This window comes from Zea mays, chromosome 4 (assembly GCF_902167145.1).
Source record: "Zea mays cultivar B73 chromosome 4, Zm-B73-REFERENCE-NAM-5.0, whole genome shotgun sequence".
NCBI lineage: Eukaryota > Viridiplantae > Streptophyta > Magnoliopsida > Poales > Poaceae > Zea > Zea mays.
The window spans coordinates 132,156,279-132,162,278 of record NC_050099.1 but is presented as its reverse complement, the minus strand read 5'-3'; positions in this window follow the sequence as shown (position 1 = coordinate 132,162,278).

Below are 6,000 nucleotides of genomic sequence, written 5' to 3'. Positions count from 1 at the left end.
TGAGCTAGATGATGAAGTGGCTCCGTGCGTCGCGCTAAGGAACATGTCCATTGGGGATGTGTGTCCTAAGGAATTCGAAGAGCCTCCACAAGCACAAGATCAACCATCATCTTCAAATCAAGCATCTCCACCAACTCAAGATGAGGATCAGGCTCAAGACAATGAAGCAGAAGATCAAGAAGATGAGCCACCTCATGAGGAGGACAGTGATAAAGGGGGAGATGACAATGATCAAGACAAGGAAGATGATCAAGAAGAACAGGGTCAACGACCGCCACACCCAAGAGTCCACCAAGCGATTCAAAGAGATCACCCCATGAACTCCATCCTCGGTGATATACATAAGGGGGTAACTACTCGATCTCGAGTCGCTCATTTTTGTGAACATTACTCTTTTGTTTCCTTTATTGAGCCATACAGGGTAGAGGATGCACTAAGAGACTCGAATTGGGTGTTGGCAATGCAAGAGGAGCTCAACAACTTCACAAGGAATGAGGTATGGCATTTAGTTCCACATCCTAATCAAAATGTTGTAGGTACCAAATGGGTATTCCGCAACAAGCAAGATGAGCATGGTGTGGTGACAAGGAACATAGCCTGACTTGTGGCCAAGGGATATTCACAAGTCAAAGGTTTGGATTTCGGTGAAACCTATGCACCCGTAGCTAGGCTTGAGTCAATTCGCATATTACTTGTCTATGCTACTTACCATGGCTTTAAGCTTTACCAAATGGACGTGAAAAGTGCCTTCCTCAATGGACCAATCAACGAAGAGGTCTATGTTGAGCAACCTCCCGGCTTTGAAGATAGTGAGTACCCTAACCATGTTTACAAACTCTCAAAGGCGCTTTATGGGCTCAAGCAAGCCCCAAGAGCATGGTATGAATGCCTACGAGATTTTCTTATCACTAATGGCTTCAAAGTTGGAAAAGTCGATCCTACACTCTTTACTAAAGCCATTCCAAATGATTTGTTTGTATGCCAAATTTATGTTGATGATATCATATTTGGGTCTACTAACAAATCTACATGTGAAGAGTTTAGTAGGATTATGATTCACAAATTCGAGATGTCTATGATGGAGGAGTTGAAGTATTTTCTAGGATTTCAAGTTAAGCAACTCCAAGAGGGCACCTTCATCAGCCAAACCAAGTATATACAAGACATACTTACCAAGTTTGGAATGAAGGATGCTAAGCCCATCAAGACACCCATGGGAACTAATGGGCATCTCGACCTCGACAGGGAGGTAAATCCGTAGATCAAAAGGTATACCTGTCGATGATAGGATCTTTACTCTATTTATGTGCATCTCAGCCAGATATTATGCTTTCCGTATGCATGTGTGCAAGGTTCCAAGCCGATCCTAAGGAAGTTCACCTTAGGGCCGCAAAAGAATCATGAGATATTTAGTTTATACACCTAAGTTTGGTCTTTGGTACCCCAAGGGATCCACCTTTGATTTAATAGGATACTCAGATGCTGATTGGGCAGGGTGTAAAATTGATAGGAAGAGCACATCAGGGACTTGTTAGTTTCTGGGGAGATCCCTGGTGTCTTGGGCTTCAAAGAAACAAAATTCAGTCGCTCTTTCTACCGCCGAAGCCGAGTATATTGCCGCAGGCCATTGTTGCACGCAATTGCTTTGGTTGAGGCAAACCCTCAGGGTCTATGGCTACAAATTGTGCAAAGTCCCTCTCCTATGTGACAATGAGAGTGCCATCCGCATGGCGGATAATCCCATTGAACACAGCTGCACTAAGCACATAGCCATTCGGTATCACTTTTTGAGGGATCACCAACAAAGGGGGATATCGAGATTGCCTATGTTAGCACAAAAGAACAATTAGCCGATATCTTTACCAAACCTTTAGATGAGAAAACCTTTACCAAACTTAGGAATGAGCTAAACATTCTTGATTCTAGGAACTTTGATTGAAACTTTGCACACATAGCTCATTTATATACTTTTGATCACTTCTCTGTTATGTCTACGACTAATGTGTTTTCAAGTGTATTTCACGCTAAGTTGTAGATTGAAAGGGAAATGGAGTCTACGGCGAAGACAAGGCTTCCACTACACTCTATCGGTATTATTTACCCTTCGCCGTCACTCTGAACCACTCTCCAAATTGGTATAATCTTCACTCATATTTATGTGTACCATTGGAGGAGAATAGCAAAAGGGCTCTCAACAGACTCCGTTTTTGGCGATTAATGCCAAAGGGAGAGAAATATTAAGCCCAAAGCAAAAGGACCGCACCACCACCACCAATTTCAAAATTTTCTTGTGTTTATCTTCAAAAGATTTTTAATTTGGTATCTAAACCTTTTTCATATTGGTAAAACCCTCTTGAACACTAAGAGGAGAATTTCATCCAGGGGGAGTTTTGTTTAGTCAAAGGAAAAGCATTTGAAATAGGGGAAGAAAAATTTCAAATCTTCAAAATGCTTCTCGAAATCTTATTCATGTACCTTTGACTATTTGCAAAAAGACTTTGAAAAGATTTTCCAAAAGAATTTGCAAAAAAAAAACAAAACAAGTGGTGCAAATGTGGTCCAAAATGTTAAAAGAAAGAAAGAAAGCAATCCATGCATATCTAGTGAAAGTATAAATTGGTTTAATTCCAAGCAACCTTTGCACTTGCCTTAAGCAAACTAGTTCAATTCTGCACTTATACATTTGCTTTGGTTTGTGTTGGCATCAATCACCAAAAAGGGGGAGATTGAAAGGGAAATAGGGTCAAACCTTTTCCTTAATGATTTTGATGGTTGAAATGCCCAACACAAATAATTGGACTAACTAATTTGCTCTAGATTATATGTTCTACAGGTGCTGAAAGTTCAACACAAACCAATAAAAAGATCCAAGTAAGGGTTCAAAAGAAAGGAGCAAAAGAAACCGAAGAGAACCCTGGTTTGGCGCACCGGACTGTCCTATGCCCAGGGTCGTACTCCTTCAAACTTTCCACCTTCGGGTTTCTGGAGACCACTCCGTTATAATTCACCGGACTGTCCGGTGTACCAGCAGAGCAACGGCTATCTATCGCAATGGTCGTCTGCAAAAGTGTGAACAGTGCGTGAACAGTGCGCGCAGAAGTCAGAGCAGGCGTCAGAGGCGCACCGGGCAGTGAACAGTGCCTGTCCGGTGTGGCACCGGACTGTCCGGTGCCCCAAGAAGTTAGAGCTCCAACAGTCGAAACCATCAGAACCCTAACGGTTGGGTACGTGGCTGGCGCACCGGACTGTCCGGTGCGCCCATCGACAGACAGCCTTCCCAACAGTTGAATTGGTTGTTGGGGCTACAAATACCACCCAACCACCACCACTCCAAGTATCCAAGTTTTTCAGACATCTCATTCAATACAAGAGCTAGTGCAATCAATACAAGACACAATTCAAAAAAAAATCAAAGGCTCTCCAAGTCCCAAACACACTCCGAACACCTAGTGACTAGAGAGAGAGTTTTGCTCGTTTTCTTTAAGCTCTTGTTCTTGGATCGCTTTCTTCTTCCTCATTCTTGTTCCCAAGTGTTTTGTAAGCAAGGCAAGAGACACCAATTGTGTGGTGGTCCTTGCGGGGTCTAAGTGACCCGTGAGAATTAAGGAGAAAGCTCACTCGGTCTAAGTGACCGATTGAGAGAGGGAAAGGGTTGAAAGAGACCCGGTCTTTGTGACCACCTCAACAGGGACTAGGTTCTTTGGAACCGAACCTCGGTAAAACAAATCACCGTGTCATCCGCTTTATTTTCTTGGTTGATTTGTTTTCCCTCTCTCCCGGACTTGATATTTATTCTAACGCTAACTCCGGCTTGAAGTGTGCTTAAAGTTTGTAAATTTCAGTTTTCGCCTATCCACCCCCTCTAGGCGACTTTCACTTTCTAATATTTGATTTTTATTTGCGTCTAGAATATTTTTTGGTTTGTTCATGTTTGATTTTGGATGTTTAGTAGAATTTTTTTCTTAATAAAAATACAATTAAATAATATAATAATAATGGTTCACAAATTAATATTTTGTTTATAAATAATTTTGGCATAAATAGCATGATTTTTAGAATTTTTAAAATATATTTATTTATATTTTCAAATAGAAAAGAAAAAAGAGAAAAAACTCGAAACCCTAGCCCACTGCGGCCCAGTAGCCGCCGCCCTAAGCCACTCCTGCCCCCTCTCTATGGTGTGCGGGCCCCACTCGTCAGGGCCCCGCGGCCCTTCTCTCCTACCTCCTAGTCGCCGCCGCCGCCAGGAGCCGCGCGACGCCGCACCAAGCACCGCCCGTCCGCACCCCTTGTCGTTCGCGCCCCGGCCGCCGCCTGACCGTTACCCCGCGCTGGAAACCGCCCCCTTCTCCTCCCCAGTTTCCCTTTCTCTCTCCCTCAATGAAGACCACCATTGATGGCCATCAATGGTGTGGTGATGGCCGGCCGTTTATTCTCCCTCCCCGGCGCCCTCTCCCCTTCCCTCTCCTCCTCTATAAAAGGGCCAGCCGCGCCCATGAGCTCTACCTCCCCTACAGCCAAACCCCGCAGTCCTCTCCCTCTCCTCGCCATGAGTTCGTCGCCGGAGCTCGCCCACGCCAGCCGACCACCTCGGCCGTGCCCCCTTCCCTGCTCGGCCATCCCACTTCCACACGCCGAGCCCCCTATTCGCCGACCTCCATTTCCTCGCGCTTGAGCAAGAGCTCCAAGGTAGAAGAAGGCGAATTTGCGATTTAGTCCCTAGTTTGTAAATTTAATTAATTTCAGGATTTTCAGTTTAGAGATTGTCGAAAAGAGATTTCGATGTATACGTGTAGCCAAAATCGAACCCCGCAACAATATTTCGGATATGTGTATGATTTTATAATTTTAAAAATGAATACTATCACTATTCACTACCTCGGTGATTTTCATACTAGAAAATGTTTACAAATTTAACTTCACTTTAGTGTATGTGGAACGATAATTGTAGTAGTATTTTAAGTGTAAATTTATTGATATGAAGAAGTAGAAGAAAATACTAGACCACGTGCTTTCGGTCAGATGAAAATAGATTTTTCTAATCCAAATACATGTGTTCATAAGTATAGCTCTAAATTAATTAGAATTAGTAAAATAATTGTTTATGTCATAGTAACCATGAATATGTTATTAAAAGTCTAATTAATGATTTACATTAATTTTTGGAATATTAATGTTAGAAGAATCATAAATAAACCATTTTTAGCTATACGCATAAATTCTATTTAGAAATAAAAGGAATAAAACTCATAAGTCTATTATTAGTAATAAATAAAATAATAAGCATTTATTTTTCATAAAGAATGTTAATACATATTATAGCCACCTACGCATATTTTCACCAATATCGACTCACATTGATGAGCATAATGGATTAATAAGTATTCACGCTTTATGACGTATTTATAAGTATATTTGTGTGATGCATGAATGTGTATGTAATGGTGAATGATTACTCCTGTGATGGTGTATGTTTATTTATTTTGGTATATGTATTCTTTTTGTATGTACGATACGCAAATCGATGCTAGAAGTTGACTGTGAGGTAGACGAACCAAACTCGTTCGAGGACGACCCACAGGACACTTTTGAGCAAGGCAAGTGGATTCTCCCTCTGCATATTCTATTTGTACCCAATTAATGCATATAATAAGGTTTACCTTTTGGATATAATGCATAATTTGATGGAATTTGCCTAATTAAGGATTTCCTAGATTTACCAACTTTATTCCTTGTTACCCTGGGAAAATACTATGCTTTGCAAATTTGTGCTACCGCTCAACTTGATAATTTTGATGTCACTCGTTATTGATATTAATGTTCCGAAAATGAAATTGGTATTATGGTGTTAACCCGATGGTTAAACAAGATTATTTCATATTAATTGGAACATGGAGTGACCACACCCAGGATAACAGTGCAACCACGAGTGCTATCATAGCTCTGGCTTTGGTAATTAGCTTAATGCGCTTAGTACCTAGCAACCTTACCTGAAATATG